Genomic DNA, 22,593 nt, shown 5'->3' on the forward strand with positions numbered 1-22,593 from the left:
CTTCACTTGGTAGTCTCATAGGTCCCTACAGATTTTTTAAAACCCTTACCTTCTGTCTTAGATTCATTATTGAGCATCACGACTAAGCAAGAGCAGTAAGAGCTAGGCAATTGGGTTAAGTGACGTTCCCAAGGTAACACAGCTAGGAAGTGCCTGAGGTCAGATTTGAGCCCAAAATCTCCTGTCTCCAGACCTGGCTCTCTTTTCACTGAGCCACCCAGCTGTCCCCACTCCTGTGGATTTAATTATTATTTCCTTGCTGATGATTCTCATATCATTCTGCCCTCTAGTAACCTCTTTGCTGACTTCCAATCTCATATTTCAATTGCCTTTCAGATAAGCCAAACTGGATGTCCAGTTGATGTTGTAAATTCAATATGTCCTAAAGAAAACTCATTATCTTTTCTCCTAAATCCTCCTCTCCTCCTAACTCTCCTATTACTATCCAGGTCAACAACATCTTCCCAGTCTGTCATTCTCATGATGTAGATGCTCTTCTCCACTCCTCAGTATCTCTGTCCCCATATCTGATCTGTTGCCAGGGCTTGTTGATTTCATCTCTGCAGTATCCCTCAAATATATTCCCTTCCATCCCCTCATACTGCCATCACCCTGGCACAGTACCTCATAAATTCGTACTTCAACTATTGCAATAATCTGCCAGAAGTTCTGCCTGCCTCAAGACTCTCCACATGGCAATTTGTCCCCCATTCAGCTGTTGAAATGATTTTCCAGAAGAATTAAATAATTTCAACAACAACAAAATATATATTAGAACAAAATCAAAAGATTTTTTCAAAAGAAAGAAAAGGTTATGGCTATGAGTAAAAGTTGTATTTTGCTAAATAAAACAATGTTGTTGCATTAGGTACACTAGTTTAGAATTTAGAATTTTAAAAGATGAAAACAAGGGGAAGTGATTAAGGATTAATACAAAATCATAACTTAGTCTGGTAAGAGTACAGTCAGGAGTATTAAAACTCTAAACAAGCTGGAGCTAATGAGGAAAACTAAGGACAACACAAATCTGACTTTTTTAAAGCTGTCTTTGGATAAAGGATGAAAGAAGATATAAAATCACTGCTTAGGAGCGGGAAGGGCAATGATAATGCATAATGAGGAGGAGGAAAGGAGATCTGCGCAGCTCCTATTGTTTTTGTTTGCTCTGCCAAAGAGAATGATCTTCAGATTGGAAAAAATGAACCAAAATAGCTAAAAGACAGTCAATAACCAAGATAAATATAGCAAGAGAATAGCTTCATACCTTTTATTTATTCAAATCAAATAGAACCATATAAGCAAGCTACATCCTAGAGTGCTTAGAGAACTGACAGACACAATTGCTGAGCCACTTCAGTGATATTTGAAAAACTATGAAGAATAGGGAAAGGATCGTGGTATTAAATTAAGACAAATGTCTCAATTTTTGGAAAAGGGAAAAAAGAGGCCACAAACCTTAAGCTAGTAAGCTAGACTTTGATTCCTAGGAAAATTCTCTAATGTATTATTAAAGGGATGGTTAGTGAATATTTAGAAAAGGAAGCAAAGATCATAAAGAATTATCATGTTTTGTAGCAGCTAGGTCCTGCAGTTGATAGAGTACTAGACCTGGTGTCAAAAAGACCTGAGTTGAAATCTAGCCTTAGATCCTTTCTAACTGTTTGACCTAGGGCAAGTCCCTTAGCCTCTGTCTGCCTCAATTGCCTCATCTGTTACTATGTTATTGTGGGAGGGAATTTAAGATTCTATTTGTAAAGTGCTTTGTAAACCATAAAGTGCTGTATAAATGCTAGCTATCATCATCATTAAGAATAGGTCATGTCACATTAACCTAATTTTCTTTCTTCCCTTTTTCTTAAACTTTGTTTTTACAAGTAATTTGACCAAGGCTTTCCCTCTTTTAGAAAACATGGAGTACAAAAATATTATAGTTAGAAGCATTCAGGACTGCTTAAATGATCAGACCTAAAGGGTAGTTATTAATGGTTTCCTGTCAATTTGGAGGAGGACTCAAGTAGAGTGGTCCAGAAATCTGTGCTTTACCCTCTGGTGTTTTAATATTGTTATCACTTTCTGGGATAAAAGTATCCAGGGCATACTTATCAATTTGCAGATGACACCAGGCTAGGAGGAATAACCAGCATACTAGATTAAAGAGTCAGGAGATAAAGAACTTTTGACAGGCTAGAATGTTGGTCTAAATCTAATAAGATGACATTTGATAGTGATAAATGTAAGATCCTACCCTTACATTTTAAAAATCAACATCAAAAGTACAAGATGCAGTAGACATGATATCTGAAAAAATAAATGGTGGTTTTAGTGGAATCCAAGTAATATGAACTCACAGCATGGTATAGATACCCAGAAAGCTAATGCAATCTTAGCAATGAACAAAGGAATTGTATCCAAAAAATACTGGGGAAATTGCCCTGTTATTCTATGTCTTGGTCAGACCACATCTATAATATTCTGTACAGTTCTGATGGTCACATTTTAAAAAAGGTTATCAAAAAACCTGAAGGAAGTCCAAGGGGACAATGGTAGTAAAAAGTCTCAAGATTATGCTATATAACTATAATAACTGGCATTTCTAGAATGTGCTAAAATTTTCATGAGTCTTTACAAATGTAGCTCATTTTCATAGTCCCCTCAAAGACTTTGTATACTCCTACTTTACCTTGGAGAGGGAAAAGAATCATGGAGACTGATAGTTAACTGTAGTGAAGCACTGAGAGAAGACCAATAGAACTGTCATTTGTGAATCTTAACTACTCAGATTGTACCTTAGAAGATTTGGTTTAACTATTCCCTTATTGTAACAATGGAGATACTTGGTCTAACAAGAATCAGGAATGTATTGGGAACTTTTAAAATTACTGCACCCTAATTAGACATACTTTAGGGGAAGATAAAAGTTGTAAACTCCTGTTTGAACAATGAAGGTACTTAACTCATACCTTATAGTGAAGCTAGAACCTTAAACTAAGTCTATTTTTAGATCTAATACAAAAAGGTGTTAAGTACTTGTAAAGGTTAAATTAATCACAAAAAGGTCAAGTAACTCACAAAAGGTAAGCTTAACAAAGAAGTGTGAAGTACCTCAGAAGATATAATCTAACCAGAGAAGGTGAGAACTAAAGAGTGGTGAGAACTAAGAATGGGCAATGCTGGAAAAAAAGCATCTACTGTGATTGGTAGACGTGAAAATTTAGGGGAGGTGACATAAGAGAAAATTTCTGTAAAAGGAGACTAAAAAAGTCAGTTGAGAGAATTCAGTTCAGAGTGAAATTGGATTCTGAACTCAGTTCAGGAGATTGAGTTCAGTAGAGGACTGGAACCCAACTTGGAGATGGTCTCATGCTGACTTGGGTATTTTTATCATTTGGGAATCATCCCTGGTGACCAATTATTTAGATTTAAGTCAAAACACTAAAAATTATCCTTACACATTCTAAAGAGATTGACAGTTAAGTGCCACTGGAGAAAGAGAGTCTTTGAGAGACTTGGACAGTGGAGTGTTGTCTTTAAGAGACTTTAATTGCCATTCTGTGGAGATACTGAGGAGAATTGACACTGAGGACACTGAAGGGGAATAAGCTAAACTATTTTTCTTTTCTAATGAGAATTGAACTAAGTTAAATCTTATTCTCTAAAAAGTTAACTAAAATTTCTGAGAATTGAGTAGAATGTTTACTCTGAGAGGAACTGAATATCCTACACTCTGAAGAGAACTGATTTACTAAACTGTAATTCCAGTGCTTTAGAAGAGCTAGAAGTTAATGATGAGTGAAAAAGTCTAGTAACTGTTTTCCCTTGCTTTCCTATATCAGAGAAATAACTGTTGATAACACATTAAAAGAATCTTTAATTTCTTTACTTCTTGGTTTAAAAAATTATTCATTTGTGCCTGTGACCTTCCTCACTGCTGATATATTGTTTAAATATTTATGTCTGTATTACTTGTTATTATTAATAAATTATATAATCAGTAATAGTAATATTATGCAAATCTATAAATTCAGGATTGAGAGTAAAAGAAGAAATGTAATCTAAGAGAGGAGTAAGAGGCAGAGCTAATTAAGCAATTAACTAATTAATGAAAAAGATTTTGTTCTTTAGTGATCTATGAAATAACATCAGAACCCTTTAATTGCCTTTGAAATCAGTAAGAAGAAGAATTGACAGGGTAGCAAATTTTAAAAATAAAAAAATAAGATAACAATTCAGTAACATGCTGAGTGATGGTCTGGGAGAAGAGGGGAGAGATTATATGGATATTGTATGGATATTAAACTCTTACCTTCCATTTTAGAATTAATACATTGTATTGGTTCCAAAGCAGGAGAGCAGTGAGGACTAGGCATTGGGGATCAAGCATCTTGCCAGGGTCACACAGAGAAGTGTCTGAGGTCAGATTTTAATCCAGGGTATTCCATCTCTGGGCCTGGATCTCAATCCACTGAGCCACCTAGCTGATCCCTGCCATGTCGTTATGAATATATGGCATTTCTGGCATTTCTGTTTCTTTGTGTGTGTGTGTGTGTGTGTGTGTGTTTCTTTTCCCCCTACCTATCAAAGATGGAACAGACCAGATTACAACCTTAAGGGCTTTGAAATGTCAAGTGAGCCCCTACAAGTCCATCAATAGGAATCTAGGACCAAGACACAGCAACTGAATTCGATGAGGAAGAATACCTTTGGGAAGTCATCTGCTTGACTCAGCCCTGCAGCAAAGAGTCTATGTCCTGCAAGCAAAGGAACATCTTTTCTACCAGCCATTCAGCACCCAGAAGGGGACATGGGGGGAGGAATGTTTTCAAAGCCCAGTGCTCTCTCCACTGCACTACCTAACTGCCTGAAGAACTGGGTTCAAATACTCACTCTGACATATCCTGCCTCTGGCACTTTCTTAGTATTCCAGGTGATTTTCTAGCACTATTAATAGTAAGAGTTATCAATCTGCACTGGTTGTTGAAATTTCATCCCTAGAAACTCTCTATATCAAGTGAAATCATAGGTGAATATTTCTCCCACCAAAAGATACTTAGAAATGATAACACTGCATTTATTTGGAAATACAAGGGGTCTCAAAAGTCTTGGTGCAGTTTAAAGGAATTAAAGCACAACATTGCACTGAGATGTTTGGTAGAACCTAGACACTAGTAGTTAAGTTATCAGTAAAAATCATTGTTCCTTTAACTATTGACTCCTCTGGTTAAATAAGTGGGACTAATGGAATCCAAAGCTATCCCTCCATCTACACCCTCTTATCTATCTCAAAGATATCACACCAGGAGTGGGATTAAAACTGAAAAACTGGGAAGGAGCCCAAGATTGTATTCTCTTCAAAGACAGAGAAGAAACCGACTAGGAAAGAACCAGGACATCCCAAACATGATTCAAAAGATAATCATCTTCTTTTCTTTACACAAATTTAGTGAACCTGAAAAAGAGAGCAATCCTTCATTGGAGTTCTTCAAATTATTTCTGATTTATTTAAAAATATGAAACTTCTTTCATTTTCATTCAAACTTCATGATCACTTTTCTGAATCAAGTGACTGGGTGGACATTTGAAGTTGGAAAAAAAAGAATTTCAAGCTTGCAAAGTGGTGAAATAATTATTGTTGGCAGCAAGCTAGTACAGTGGATAGAGAGCCTGGCCTGGAATCAGGAAGGCCTGAGTTCAAATCCAGCCTCAGACATTTACAAGCTGTGTGACTCCAGACAAGTCACTTAACTCTGATTGCCTTAGTTTCCTCATCTGTAAAATGAACTGAAGAAGGAAATGGCAAGCCACTCCAGTAACTTTGCCAAGAAAACCCCAACTGAGGTTATGAAGTCAGCTATAACTGAACAAAAGAATGAATTATTTTGATGTAAGTAAAGCCTTTAAAAAAAACCCTTAGCTTCCATTTTAAAATCAATGCTATGTATTGTTTCTAAGGCAGAGGAATGGTAAGGACCAGGCAATAGGGGTCAAAAGACTGGCCCAGGATCATATAGCTAAGAAGTATCTGGGGTCATATTTGAACCCAGGACCTCCCATCTCCAGACTTAGCTCACAACAAAAATATTAAGTGTAAAGATTACATGTAGGGTTATGCTTCATCAGGTCTTAGCAGATGTACCTGCTAGCTTTGATGTTTTCACAGTAAAGCTCTTCTTAGCAGAGGAAATGCTAGGCAAAAGAATGAGGAGATTCTATTTACAAAAACTGAAGACAGATAGAAGCGATCAGTCAGCATGTCAAATTTCAAGGATATGGCAATTTTGAAAAATTAGTAATACTGAGCATGCAAAGGAAACATTAACTTTTTTCTCCCATTTAAAATTTTATTTATTTTATAAATAAAAATTTATGTATTTAAAAATATTAAAGCTATTTTATTTTCCCAATTAATTAGAATAATAATTTTCAAAATACATTTTCCAAAATTATAAGAATCTTCCCTCCCTTAATTGGGGTGATAAGCAATTTGATCTAGGTCATACATATATTATCTTTAATTGTAATTCCCAAGAGGTAAAGGTATAATGGAATGATTATTACCTAACAGGAGCTTTATGACAAGTAAGACAGCAATACAAGAGAACTAACTTCTTTTAAACCAAAAATTCTCAACATAGTCTACTAATTTTTCCATATGATTGTACTTTGACATTTTTTGGTGTAAATTAGTATGAAAATCCTATTCATTTTGCAGAAATTTAATTGACAGCTTCATTAGACTGTATATCTTCCATAAAGCAAGGAATAGATTCTAAAACTACATTTATAGATTCAAAATTCATCACCATCAGTGGTATAGTTAAAGATAACTACCTTAAATAATACATTTCCAACAATAAAGTACTGCTACTTTAATAAATGATAAATTTGTTTGCTGAAAGGGCAGAAAATGAAAAATTTTGTAAATAAAAGGGATTTTAAAATAATAATAAAAAGGATTTAATCAGCTTGTAAAGGATTTAAGGTATAATCCTGCATCTATATAAATAGTTTTGTTGCATATAGGAGAGAACTTTTGTGAACAAAAAAACCTGATTTTAAAAAATTCACATGGGGAGAAACAGTTTTTCTATCAAAATGTGGGGAGAGACATGCACAGCTAAAAGAACTAGGAAGAACTAGATAGTGGTCTTTCAGTTGAATGGAATGAGGCGACCTCTTTGAGGACAGAGAAATGACTCCAACTGCAAGGCAAGTGAATGTTAGAATTTGAGAAGTTAAAACTCACATAATGGTATCTCAAACAACTTTTTGAAGAATACTGAAAAATTAAATAAAATTTCATAAGCAACAGAAAGTTGGAGTCCATGAGTTATCTCTGAAGGGAAAGATGAGTCATTGAGCATCATGAGTCTCTGATGAGAGCCCTTAGAAGGAATGAAAAATTCAGAAAGAGAGAAATGAAGAAACCCATGAGAAGGAGAGATTAGAAGATCCCCAGAGGAACAGGAAAGCTTTAGCTTCTATACTTGGAGGTTTGCTTACTTTAAGAGAGATATTACTCTCCACACAATTAAAACTAGATCTAAACAATTGGAAAAACATTGACTGCTCACGGGTAGGACGAGCTAACATAATAAAAATGACAATCCTACCCAAATTAATTTATTTATTTAGTGCCATACCCATCGAACTACCAAAAAATTTTTTTTACTTAATTAGAAAAAACCATAACAAAGTTCATTTGGAAGAACAAAAGATCAAGGATACCCAGGGAAATAATGAAAAAAAAAAACAAAAGAAGGTGGCCTTGCAGTACCAGACCTCAAACTATATTATAAAGCAGTGGTCATCGAAACAATTTGGTACTGGCTAAGAGACAGAAAGGAGGATCCGTGGAATAGACTAGGGGTAAATGACATCAGCAAGACAGTCTATGATAATCCCAAAGATCCCAGCTTTTGGGACCAAAACCCACTATTTGATAAAAAAAAAAAACTGCTGGGAAAATTGGAAGACAGTGTGGGAGAGATTAGGTTTGGATCAATATCTCACACCCTACACCAAAATAAACTCAGAATGGGTGAATGACCTGAATATAAAGAAGGAAACTATAAGCAAATTGGGTGAACACAGAATTGTATACTTGTCAGATCTTTAGGAAAGACTTTAAAACCAAGCAAGAGCTAGAAAAAAATCACAAAATGTAAAATCAATAATTTTGATTACATCAAATTAAAAAGTTTTTGTACAAACAAGACCAATGCAACCAAAATTAGAAAGGAAGCAACAAATTGGGAAACAATCTTCACTATAAAAACCTCTGACAAAGGTCTAATTACTCAAATTTATAAAGAGCTAAACCAATTGTACAAAAAAAAAAGCCATTCTCCAATTGACAAATGGGTAAGGGACATGAATAGGCAGTTAAGGAAATCAAAACTATTAATAATCACATGAAAAAGTGTTTTAAATATCTTATAGTCAGAGAGATGCAAATCAAAACAACTCTGAGGTATCACCTCATACCTAGCAGATTGGCTAACATGATAGCAAAGGAAAGTAATAAACACTGGAGGGGATGTGGCAAAGTCTGGACTTTAATGCATTAGTGGTGGAGTTGTGAATAAATCCAACCATTCTGGAGGGCAATTTGGAACTATACCCAAAGGGAGAGAAGAGACTGTCTGCTCTTTGATCCAGCCATAGCACTGCTGGGTTTGTACCCCAAGGAGATAAAAAGGAAAAAAGACTTGTACAAGAATATTCATAGCTGTGCTCTTTGTGGTGGCAAAAAATGGGAAAATGAGGAGATGCCCTTCAATTGGGGAATGGCTGAACAAATTGTCGTATATGTTGGTGATGGAATACTATTGTGCTCAAAGGAATAATGAACTGGAGAAATTCCATGGGAACTGGAATGACCTCCAGGAAGTGATGCAGAGCGAAAGGAGCAGAACCAGGAGAACATTGTGCACAGAGACTGAAACACTGTGGTACAATTGAATGTAATGGACTTCTCCATAGTGGCAATGCAGTGATCCTGAACAACTCACAGGGATCTTTGAGAAAGAACACTATCCACATCCAGAGGAAAAACTGTGGGTGTAGAAACACAGAAGAAAAACAACTGCTTGAATACATGGGTTATGGGGATATGGCTGGGGATGTAAACTCTAAATGAACATTCTAGTGCAACACCAACAACATGGAAATAGGTTCTGATCAAGGACACAAGTAGTACCCAATGAAATTGCGCGTTGGCCTCAGGAAGGGTGGGGGGAGGGGAGAGAGGGAAATAATGTGATTCTTGTAACCAAGGAATAATGCTCTAAATTGACTAAATTAATTAATTATGGAGAGAGAGAGAGAGAGAGAGAGAGAGAGAGAGAGAGAGAGAGAGAGAGAGAGAGAGAGATTGCTTTGTAGATTGACTGATGAAAAGGTTGGGAGCATCTTGATTGGAAGAGAACTGAACTCTATTTCAATATAAGCCCTCAAGTAGTAGTAGTCTCTCGGTAAGCAAGGATGACGATTGTCTTTGTGTGCTTTTGTGCACAAAGACACTTGTGTGTGAAGGAGATTTAAGTGGAAAAGTCGATGCACAGAGACAGTCCCACTCTCTCGGTGTTGGAAACCTGGGTCCAGTAGCATGAAAAGTCATTACATCTGGAAACTTCCTCAGCTGCATTGGATGGCTGTGTTGCCCTTTGTGCTCCAACATGCCCTAAGCACTCCACAGTGCCTTGCTGCATCGCCATCTCAGCCGTTGAACCTTCCTATTGGTTTCTTCCGTCTTCCGTCTTCCGTCTTCCGTCTTCCGTCACCAAAGCAGTCTTCACATGCTGGGTGAGCAAAGCCCTGGTTCACCAGGGGTCGATGACCCAATGGCTACCTTCACAAGGTTTAGCCGGCCTGTCAAAGCCGTTGCCCGGGGTGTGGCCGCTGCTGCATGCTAGCAGCTACTGGGAGCCACAAGCACCAGCTCAGTTACCTAGTTGCTCTCAATTTTCCCACTCTGATTTGAGAGGGAAAAGCAAAAGGGAAGAGAAGAGTCTTGCAGTTGCCTTGCTATAAACTTGGGTTTTAATGTGATTGGACAAAGCAGAATGCTGTTAAGTAAAGAGTTTTGCTTGGGCTTGCTTGCATTGTACAGAGTGAACCTTAAGAGATTTGCTTTGAATTCTGTTTTTTGGTAACAAAATACTGAAAGCTGATTAAGTGATGCAGAATCCTATTGTATGAAGAGCTATCTAGAGTGAGCTGAATTTCCCAGAGAGCCAACCCAAGGAAATTTCTTGCAATTTTTGTAGGTTAAGTAGCTGTTCATCACTAAAATAGCACAACACTTTCTTAGCATCCTTTTAAAAATGAATGAGAATTAAAAGAGTTTGCTACTATTTCATAAATCAGAGAGTAGAAGCACCAGTGCTGTATCAAAAGGGGAACAGATAGCAGAAAAATGGCTTTGTATGGTGCTTCAGATGGTTCCTGAAGAAAACAAGGACATCAGATTCTGTGGTCAAAGTTGTGAGTTGCCTGAACACACACACACAGTCCTTACTTGTGTGCCTCTTTGCTAGACTTACCAAGTACGAGTCCACAGTCACCAAAAAGGCATTGTTTATTTTGGTGGAAGAGTGTGACTCAACTTTAAGAGTTGTCATTCAGTCATTTCAATCATGTCTGACCCTTTGTGACTCCATTTGGGATTTTCTTGACAAAGATATTAGAGTAGTTTGTCATTTCCTTTTCCAGCTCATGTTACAGATGAGGAAACGGAGGCAAAAAGGGGAAAGTGACTTGCCCAGGGTTACATAGCCAATCTGTCTGAGGACAGATTTGAATTCATGAAAATGAATCTTTTGGATTCCAAGGCCCAGCATTATTCCAGTTAGCTGCCCCAGCTTAAGGGTAGGCTTATAATAATAATAATATTATATTATATATTATGATGCTATTATAATATAATATAATAATAATATAATTATAATGCTCATCCTTTCATTTGCTTTATACTGAGGTACTGTAATACTATATTTATTCTTGATTTTTTGCATTACCATTAAATGCTTTCATGTTTAAGAATTATTCATGTAATGATGACTGAATTTTTTTTAAACCCTTACCTTCTGTCTTGGAATCGATATTGCATATTGGTTCCAAGGCATAAGAGTGGTAAGGGCTAGGCAATGGAGGTCAAGTGACTTGCCCAGGGTCAAACAGCTAGGAAGTATCTGAGGCCACATTTGAACCCAGGACCTCCTATCTCTGAGCTTGACTCTCAATCCACTGAGCCACCCAGCTGCCCCCAATGATGACTGCATTTATAAAATAGGAACCACATTAGTAGGGGCTCATGAACTACAGTGGAAAGAGTACAAATACATCCCACCCAAAACAAATTTGTCTCTAGAATGCTGAAACAGTTTGAGTCAAAGGTCGGTGGTTGCCACATATCTCTGGATACCCCAGATATACAAGGTTAAGGGCAGGTTGAGAGAACAAACCATCCTTGAGAGAGAGTAGGAGGAGGTGACTACAACTCTGTGAAGCTGCTTCTACTTTTTTACAGGAATATAACAAATCTGAACAATTTGGACTCTGGCTGTGTGCCCTGAAAAACGTATTTAAGAGCAAACTCATCAGAATTTTGCATATACACACATTTTGTGACATGCTTACTTTAGTAAAAGAACCAAATTCTCAAATAGGAATATAGAAAAAAATCCTTTAAATGTACCTGTTTTTGCCAGAGATGTGAATAGCCACATTTATAAACAAGAATTCAGTCCTCTGGTTAATTATCTACTAATAAATATGATTATGTAATTTATGCTTGTAAATGTTTATCTGCACATTTTAACCTAAAGGCTTAGAGACATAACACATATGTGTCCCTTCTGTATAGAAAATATTCGGAGAAACAGCAGGAGAAAAAAATGAGCAATGCCAGCTAATCAGAGAGCTATGCTGCAGAAATAATGAGAGAATTATTCTCTGAGCCATATTTGAATTTTAAGTACTCTCTCTCTCTCTCTCTCTCTCTCTCTCTCTCTCTCTCTCTCTCTCTCTCTCTCTCTCTCTCTCTCTCACAAATTAAAGGGATTTTCAATAATAAAGAACAGGTGAAAGAGATATAAATTTTAAGCAAAAATACCTAATTCATGCTCCTGAAATCCTGCTAAAGCTATCCTGGATTTACTTGTTAAGACTGTTGAGGATGATAAAAAGATACAAAGGATGGCATTTAATCTCTCTCTTGCCTCCAGGTGTGCCCTGGTTCTTTGATGAGCAGCTGCAGTGATGGAGTTCAAGTCCCAGAGAACTCCCAAACCTAGAGCCTTTTTTTTTTTAACTGTGGTCCCAAGGATTTCCCAGCCTTGTCTGAGTATAGGTATACGTCTACACTCCTTCACTCTCCTTCCCTTTAGTGCCTAGAGAACCAACTCTCAATTGTACCTTCTCCTGTCACTTGACTGGTTCTTACTCCTCACTGAACGCCATGGTAAAGCTGTTGACTTCTAATAAACAATCCATAACCACAGAGTCCAATGTTTCCATTGCCCTGAGTCTTCCAGTACCCACAATGCAGGAATTGAGAGAGGACAGCGACTGGACATGCTGCTCTAGGAACTAAACATATGGGACACGGAAAAAGGATGCAATAGTAGAATATTGAATAAATTGGAGCTCCCAGGTAGAGCCAAGGAATCATAGACCCGAGCCTTAGCAGGAAGGAGTCAAGAGACAAAAGTATTTCAGCTTTTAGAGAGTTGTGTTTAGGACCTCTGCCTGCCATCAAGCGTGTAATCCTCTGCAACTATTCAACAAACACTAAGAAACCTGTGATGTGCCAAACACTATACTAAATGCTTGTGATACAAAGACAAATGTGGCACACACACTCTTTGCTGTTGCATGTGAAATTTAGCAAAAAGGTAATTCTCCAAACAAAATAATAAGTTTATTAATAGAACACTGAACCTATAAATAAAGGATGGGTCAATGGAACTGCCTCTGGCCAAAGACCTAGAAGATGCAACTCATTGCTATAAGCATAAAACAAAAATCACACAATTGGCCAGCATCACAGAGGTGAGGGATCATGATTGGTTACAATGAAGAAAATGGGCATAGCACACGTGGGATGAAACCCACCTCTCTATCTCTAAGGAATACATTATTTTTATTTAAGTATTTTTCCATGGTTACATGATTCATGTACTTTCCCTCTCTTTTTCCCCTCCCCTCTCCCAAAGCCAACGAGCAATTCCACTAGTTATAGAATATATAGGTTATACATGTATTATCACTCAATACCTATTTCCATTTTAATCATTTCTGTAACAATTTTTAAAAAGCAAACCCCTGCATCCAATACCCATATAAACAAGTGAAAAATCAAATGTTTTTCTTCTGCTTTTCCACTCCCACAGTTCTTTCTCTTGATGTGGATAGTGCCCTTTCTCAGAAATCCCTCAGGATTATCCTGGATCATTGAGTTGCTATCAGTAGCAAAGTTGATTACACACGATTGCCCCATAAGGTTTCAGTTTCTGTGTATAATGTTCTCCTGGTTCTGCTCATTTCATTCTGCATCAGTTCCTAGAAGTCTTTCCAGCTCTTTTGGAATTTAAGTAGTTTATCATTCATTATAGCACAATAGTACTCAGCCATTCCCCAATTGAGGGACATCTCCCACCATTTTCCAATTTTTTTTTGCCACCACAAAGAGTGCAGCTATAAATATTTTGGTACAGGTACTTTTCCTTATTATCTTTTTGTGATACAAACCTAGTAGTGGTATTGCTGGATCAAAGGGTATAGGAATGCATTAGTTTTGGTAAGAAATGCACTAGCAGCTGGGAGGAATCAGGAAAGATTTCAAATGGAAAGTAATGCCTGAAATGAGTCTTGAAAGAAACTAAAGATTTGAAGGATCAGAGCTGGGAAAGAGTACACTGGGGGAAAGCCAGGAAAAAAGGCATGGAGATAGGAGATACAGAATTGTCTGTGCCAAGCAGCAAGTAAGATAATCAGGTTGGAATGCAGAGTATATAGACGGGAATAAGGTACAATAAAATTGAAAAAACAGGAAGGCATAGGTTGTGAAGAGCTTTTAATGCCAAAGGAGTTTGATCACAGAAGAAATAGGGAGCCATCTGCATTTACTGAGCAGGAGTGTCATATCTACGCTTTAGGAAAATCACTTAATACAGTGGCATCTGTCCCAACATACATTCTATAAATTCAGAAATCCTAGAACACATTACACAAATAATACCTTCTTCAGTGACATTCACTTGTTTTTTTTAACTTGATTTTTAAAAATTTAAATAATAAAAAGGGAAACTATTATCATTTAAAAATTAAAAGGTCATGTGATTAAATTTTGCGAATAAGGAAAAAGAACTACCAGAATGAGTTTCCTCAGTTTGACTACATCTACAATCAGAACTATCTTTTTCAATAGTCATCAGAAATGTTTTCTTCACTTTCCAGTTTGAAATTAAATATCATGTGTTAAATCAAATGTTTGTTTTTTTTAAACCATTCATTCACTTTCACAAAGGAGTTCGTGTTCTCTATTCCTTACACTGTACATTTCAAAGATGAAAATTTAAGAAAGGATAAAACTACCATTTTACCTATCACAAGATAGTCTTTTCTATGAACCCGATTGTGATCACTCTCAAAGAAAAGCATAAGGATTAAAAAAAAGTTCCCAACACAACTGAACAATTTTTCTTTTTTGGTCAGTTTTTGTGTCTTTTGCAATTGATTGAATCATAAGAAAGTGAGAGATAAAATTAAGGAGGTGTTAATATGTTTAACTCAGGGCAAAAACATCTCTGTGGCCGTTTATCCCTTTATGGAGTGTAAAAAAGTTTGCCTAATTGAATTGGAAGGGGATCTTGACATTGAGATGCTGAAGATACCTTTAAAGTATCAAAGTATACAATAACTCATTAAAAAAAACTGTCTAATACAGAGGTGTTCAACAGTGGAGCCAAGATGGTAGAGTACAGGCAGCAACCTAGCTGAACTCTCCCAACATTGCACTTTCAGAATATCATATCCCAAGCCCCCCTTTTCTTTAACATGGAAACAGCTAAATCTTTTGTGAATCTGACTGTGGGTTCATGATATTTGAATTTCTTCTTTCTGGCTGCTTGTAATATTTTTTCCTTCACCTGGGAGCTTTGGAATTTGAATGTAATATTCCTGGGAGCTTCTATTTTGGGATCTCTTTTAGGAGCTGATAGGTGGACTCTTTCAATTTTGCTTTTACTCACTGATTTTATTTTATAATTTCTTGAAATATGATGAACAGGCTCTATTTTTTTTCTTTTATCATGGATTTCAGGTAGTCCAATAATTCTTAAATTATTTCTCTTTTATCTATTTCCTAGGTCAATTGTTTTTCTGATGAGACAGCTTACATTTTCTTCTATTTTTTCATTCTTTTGACTTTATTTTTAATGTTTCCTAATGTCTTGCGGAGTCATTAGCTTTTAGTTGGCCAATTCTAATTGTTAAGAAATTTGGTTCTTTTGTTTTGTTTTGTTTTTTTAACTGAGCTTCTGTATCTCTTCATCTATTTGGTCAGCTTTGCTTTTTAAGATATTCTTTTCTTCAATGAATCTTTGTGCCTTTTACTAGTAAGTCAATTCTGTCTTTTTTAATATCTTATTTTCTTCAGCATTTTTGTGCCTCTTACTAACCTGTTAGTTCTCTTTCCATAATTTTCTTATATTACTCTCTTCCCTCCCCACTACCCCAGTTTTTCCTCCACCACTCATCTCTTTCATTAACTCTTCAGGAATTCTTTCTGGCCTTGGGTCCCATTAACATTTTTCTCTGAGGCTTTGCTTTTAGCTAATTTTATACTGTTGCCTTCTGAGTTTATTCTTGGTTTTTCCTACTACTGTAGTAGCTATTTGTAGTCAAGTTCTTTTTGTTGCTGTTGTGTGCTCATTTTTCCAACCTATTTACTAACTTTGAACTTTATGCTAAAGTTAAGCTCTGCTCAGTTATGATTACAAGCTTCAGGCTTTTTGTTGCTATTTTCTGAGCTAGTTCTGAGCTAGTGTGGAAGTCTGCAAGATTTTGGTGCTTCCAAGGTGGTATAATCAGGGGAAAGGTGTTATCACTGCTCTCCTGGTCTGTGCTCTGGTTTTGTGAATTGTGAATTGTGAATTGTGATCTGGGTCTCTGCTCCTTTATGACCAACTAGAATCTTCCTCTTCCTACTGGAACTGTGACCCAGAACTGCATATAGGCAATAGAATTGCCAATCAGCACTAGCTACATTTAGTGCTAGCAAAGAGTCCCCTGTGATTTCCTTCTAATCAGTTGTCTGACACCCCATCCCCCTTACCATCTCTGGGCTAAAATCTTCCAAAGCTGCTATTGCTCCAGCAACTTCTGAAGCCCACAACTGGTGCTGCCAGACTGTGTCTCTGATACCCACCCAGGTATCACAGATCTCTTGTGGATGGAAAAATTTCTCACTTTGATCTCTTGTTGGCTCTGACACTTCAAAATTTGATTTGAGGAGTTATTATTTTTTTAAAACCTTGCCTTGCATCTTGGAATCAATGTTAAGAATTGCCTTCCCAGCAAAACTGAGCATAATCCTTCAGGAAAGAAATTAACTTTAAATGAAATAGAGGACTTCAAATGTGGTGGTGGTGGTAGTAGTCTCTCGGAAGCCGAGAATGACGATTGTCTTTGTGCATGTGTGCACAAAGACACTTGTGTGTAAAAGAGATTTAAGTGGAAAAGCCGATGCACAGTGACAGTCCCACTCTCTTGGCGTTGGAAGCCTGGGTCCAGTGGCATGAAAAATTGTTACACCTGGAGACTTCCTCAGCGGCATTGAGCTCACAGTAAAGCCCTGTAAAGACATTAGCAGTCCCTAGAAAAGACTGAATCAGCAGTGGAAGGTGGCTTTCAGAGCTCCCAGCCTACAGGCCATCCTACTACCTTGGAAGCACTGAAATATGTAGAAATCCAGAACTAGAGCTAAAGGTAGCAGACAAGAAAAAAGCTGAAGTTTAAGAGTGTGCCCCTATTACCTGTGAAAAAGAGAATATTACTACCATAAATATCCTAATAGGAGCATCTATTACATACCCTGAGAACAAAGTTCACCTTTAAGATAAAAATAAAAGCTGAAAAAGGCTAGGAAAATGAGCAAACATCAAAACACAACTAAATCATAGAGCATTATGTAGAGAAAGAAGAACAAGGCACAAATTCAGAAGGGGATAGATAGCAAGTTCAAAGCAAAACTTCAAAGAAAAGTAGGAATTGGTCTCAGGCTCTCAAAGAGCTCAAAAAGGAATTTAAAAATCAACTAAGAGAAAAGAGGGAAAGTGGAAAAGAGAAATGATAGGAATATAAGAAAAAAAACTTAAAAGCAAAACTGGCTAAATCAAAAAGAGGCACAAAAATCTAATGTAGAAAAAAGAAAGAAAAGGTTCAAAAATCTCGTAGAAGAAAATAATTCCTTGAAAATCAGAATTGGGCAAGTAGAAGCTAATGACTATGAGATATCAAGAAACAATAAAAGAAAATCAAAAGAATAAACAATTAGAAGAAAACATTAACTATCTTGTTGAAAAATAACTGACCTGGAAAATAGATCCAGGAGAGACAATTTAAGTATTACTGAAGTACCTGAAAGCCACAATTTAAAAAAAAAAAAAGCCTAGACAACATATTACAAGAAATTATCAAAGTGCTCTGATATTCTTAAGCAAGAGGGTAAAATAGAAAGGTAAAGAGTCTACCAATCACCTCCTAAAATAAATTCCCAAATGACAACTTCCAGGAATATTATAGCCAAAATCAAGAACTCCCAGGTCAAGGAGAAAATACTTCAAATATTCCTGATGAAAAACCCAGAGCTATATAGAAAATTTGACATTCAAATAACAGAAGCATAAAAAGGTCAATATGAAAGACTAAGCATAAGGACTCAAAAAAGTTTATTTATACTCTTAGAGGAAAATTACACATGGAACTCCTAAGAATTTTATCATTAATAGGACATTTAGAAGGAGTATACATAGTCAGGAAGCATAAAATGTAAGTCAATTATGTTAGGTTGATCTCAAAAAAATGAAGAGATGTAAAAGAGGGATGCACTGGGAGAAAGGGGAGGGGGGAGTAGAATGAAGACATTTTTCTCACATAAAGGAGATATACAAGGAAGAGTTTTTATAGTGGAGAGGAAAATAAAAGGCATGTAATGGGTAATGCTTAAACTTCATTCATTAGAATTAGGTCAGAGAGGGAATATATTATATACAGACACACACATGCAGTTGGGCATAAAAATTTATCTTACCCAATGGGGAAATAGAAGGTGAAGAGATAAGAGATATTAAGGGGAGATGATAAAGAGAGGACAGATTAAGGCAAGCTCTGGTCAGAAGCAACCAGAAGGAATAGAATAAAAAGAGAGAGAATGATAAACAAAAGAAAATAGGATGGAGGGAAATGCAGGTCAAAATCATAACTGTGAATATGAATGGATGAGTCCACCCATAAGACAGAAGCAGAAAAACAGAATGGTTTAGAAATGAGAATCCAATAATATGCTCTTTGCTGGAGACCTATTAGAAATAGAAAGACAGATAGAATTGAAATAAAGGGCTAGAATAGAATCTATATGCTTTAGCTAAGTAAGAAAAGACAAGGTTAGTAATCATTATCTCAGACAAAGCAAAAGCAAAAATAGACCTAATTAAAAGAAATAATCAAGGAAACTACATTTTGGTACAAGGTATCATAGAAAATGAGGTAATATAAAAAAATTTACAGCAGGTTTCTCTAATAAAGACTTCATTTCTCAACTATATAGGGAACAGAGAAATTTTATAAAAATAAGTGCCATTCACCAATTGATAAATGGTCAAAGGATATCAAATAGGCAGTATTCGGAAAAAGAAATCAAGGCTATTTGAGAAATGTAAAAATATTCTAAGGCACTAGTCATTCAATAAAAGCAAATTAAAACATTTCTGAGGTATAACCTCATGCCTATCAGAAATGACAAATGCCAGAGGGGATGAGGGAAAATAAGTCTACTAATAAATTGGTAGTACAGTTGTGAATTGGATCAAACATTCTGGAGAATAATTTGAAACTATGGCCAAATGCCTATAAAATTGTGCATACTCTTTGACCTAACAATACTCTTTCTAGGTCTAGACTCCAAAAAGACCAAAGAAAAATTTTAAAGACCTCTATTTTGTGGTGGGAAAGAACTGGAAATTGAGAGGATGCTTATCAATTGAGGAACAGATGAACAAGTTTTGGCATATGATTTTGATGGAGTATTATTGTGCTATAAAAAATTACAAGATGGGGGATGATTTCAGAAAAGAAAAAAAAAACATGGCAAGACTTATATAAACTGATGCAAAGTGAAGTGAGAAGAACCAGCAGATCACTGTGCACAGTAACAATCCTGTTGTAATGCTGATCAATTGTGAAAGACGTATATAATCCTATCAGTACAACAATGGAAGGCACCAGGTGATGAGAGCCCTTGGCTTGGAATCAGGAAGACTCATTTTCCTGAGTTCAAATCTGGACTCAGATACTTACTAGCTGTGTGATCCTGGGAACGTCACTTAACCCTCTTTGCCTCAGTTTTCTCATCTATAAAATGAGCCATTGAAGAGAATGGCAAACCACTCCAGGATCTTGCCAAGAAAACCCCAAAGGGGGTCATGAAGAGTTGGACATGACTGAACAACAAAAAGACAATTCTAAAGAAGTAATAATGAAAAAATGCTATTCACCTCCCAAAAGAGAACTGAAGAATTCTGTGTGCAAATTGAAGCATAATTTCCCCACTTTGTGTGTATGTGTGTGTGTGTGCTACAGCTAATGTGGAAATATATTTTGCATGATTTCACATGTATAATTGATATCATTTGCTTGCCTTCTCAGTGGGTGGGGTCAGAGTAGGAGGAAGGGAGAGAATCTGGAACTCAAAATTTTAAAGAAAATGAATGTTAAAAATAAATAAATGCAGGCATCCCTTCCATATCCTGGGTTAGGGCTGCAGCACCCCCGCAGGCTGTAAAATCATTGTAAAATGTTTTGTTTTGGCTCTCTTTTCATACCAGAGAAGTCTGAATTTTTTCTTTTTCTTTTATAGGATGTTTAGAATAAAAAAAATTTGTGTATATTTATGGTATCAAAAGATAAAATATGCTGAAATTATGTGGTACTATACATATATCTTATGCATTTCTGAGTTTCTAAACGTTTTCTGTGTCATCTGTTGGGTTTCAAATGTTGTCTGTGGCTTCTGCAAAACTCCCCCAAAATTCCCACTTAATTTCTTACGCCAACCCACAATATATCAAAACTACCATGGAGAAAGCTGCAATGTGAAAGGGTTGACGGTAAACATTTTTTTTCCTAAATACAAACTGGTAGCAACCTATATCAGTAAAGAGAGCACATATGTCGAGGAATCATAGATCTTTGAAATAGGATTAAATGGGTTTTGGTATGCTGGCCAGGGAACCCAAAATACAATGCTCCATATAAACAAGAAAAGATACATTCTGAATCACAAACAAGTGTCTTTAAAAAGAAACTCTTGAAGCTATAGTTCCCCTAGTAAGTTAGGAACTACTTGTGTATTTCAGATATGTCTGGATTTGTTGCTTTTTTTTTTTCCATTTTTTAATTTCCAGAATCACAAAATCTCAGTTGCAAGGAATTTCAGAGGACATTTTGTCCAGTCTGTGACCTGGAAGGAAAATTCTCCTACATTATATCTAACTAGTGGTCACCCAGCCTTTGCTTAACAATATGGCATAGTAGAAAGGGTAATGGATCTGAAGTCAGAAAACCTGGATTCTAATCCTGCCTTTGTTGTTTATTGTGTGAGAGACCTTAAATAAGACAGTACACTTCTTGTGACTCAGCTTTATGGGTCAAGGAATTAAAGCTAGAAGGAGCCTCAAAGACCATCTAATCCTTCCCCCTCATTATATAAATGAGGAATCTAACTAAGATTCAGAAAAATGAAGTGACTTAGTCAGGTCACACAACTAATTGTCAATAGCTGATTGTTAAATTTTCAGTGTGAGCATTTATACCTCAGAGACTAACAAATTCTATAAATTGGGCCTGGATTTATTTTGTTGACTTTTTTAGACTTAGAAAGGTTAATAATAAAATGTTAATAATAGAAATTAAACTTAAACATGTGTTTTATGTTTCATTTTTCCCCCTGAAGAGACAGATACTAAACAGTTCCTAGTACATCCCTACATGTGAATTGAGAGCCTCTTGTATATGATATGCCGGAATTAAAGGTGGAAGAAATTTTCAAGATCATCTAATTTAGCCTAGTATTTATAAATAAGGAAGAAGTATGACCCTGTGGCAAGTCAGTTAGTTGTGTGACCCTGGGCAAATCTAGCTCCCTCAGTTTCCTTATCTACAAAATAGAGATAATAATATCATCTACTTTTATGTGTTGTGAGGATTGAGATAATCACTATAAAGTGCTTAACAGAGCATCTAGTACATGCCTATTAAAATCTAAATCTTAGAGAATTGAACATACTTATTTTATTTGAATCAGAGTCATGAATTCATTAGTGTAGGGTCCTCCAGATGACAATATTCCCTCCAGTGACACAGATAGAGTAGTTTCATCTTGGGGTCTGCATCTTATATAAACTAGGCAATTTATAAATCTCAGAATTACCTAAGACACTGAAAGATTTATTTATACATATCACTTTTTAAAAATGAAAGGGCATGAAGATCCAGGAGGTCATTGTACAGAGAAACGGATATACTGTGGAACAATCAAATGTAATGGGCTTCTCTACTAACAGGCAATGCAATGATCCAGGACAATCCTGAACGATAAAGAACACTATTCACATCCAGAGGAAGAACTGTGGGAGCAGAAACAGAAGAAAAACAAATGCTTGATCACATGGGTTGATGGGGATGTGGACTCTAAGTGATCACCTTAGTGCAAATGTTAATAATATGGAAATAGGTCTTGATCAATGACACATGTAAAACCCAGTGGAACTGCATGTCAGCTATGAGAGGAGGGGTGAGAGGAGGGGAGGGAAAGAACACAAACCATGTAACCATGGGAAGATATTCTAAATTAATTAATTAAATAAACTTTTAAAAAATTAAAGGGCATGAGATTTAATTATTTAAAAGTTTCTCTATGTGACATTATTATCAAAAAGTTTATTACACAGGCCCATTTCCTCTAAAATATACAGAAATATCCTACTCCTTGACTATTAGCCCTGGGAGGCTTTTATGCAATCCTGGCCTGTGTAATGGTAATCACTATGCCTCCTCACTCTGAGCTCTCCTCATTAACTAGAATCCCTTCTTTTTCTTATATGGCAGCTTAATTTTAATCCTAAATTCATGAGATACAGTGATGGGAATCATATCCCTGTTGAAAACCGACACTGTCAATTCTCTGCCATAAAAGGAAGGGAAAGACAAGCAAGCTTTGGAAAGAGAGAAATTAACCCCAAACCAACTCCGTGTGCCCTCCAGGTACAAGCAGATGATGGACAGATATGTCTTCAATGAGACAAGTAAAGG

The 22,593-nt window shown here is 36.4% G+C and overlaps 1 protein-coding gene across 1 annotated transcript in view; it reads right to left on the reverse strand.

Moving 5' to 3' along the window:
* METTL24 (methyltransferase like 24) overlaps window positions 1-22,593 on the reverse strand; it is a 205,843-nt gene that overhangs the window by 86,640 nt on the left and 96,610 nt on the right. The gene's annotated exons all lie outside the window — the stretch shown is intronic.

Source organism: Monodelphis domestica, chromosome 2 (assembly GCF_027887165.1).
Source record: "Monodelphis domestica isolate mMonDom1 chromosome 2, mMonDom1.pri, whole genome shotgun sequence".
Classification (NCBI taxonomy): Eukaryota; Metazoa; Chordata; class Mammalia; order Didelphimorphia; family Didelphidae; genus Monodelphis; species Monodelphis domestica.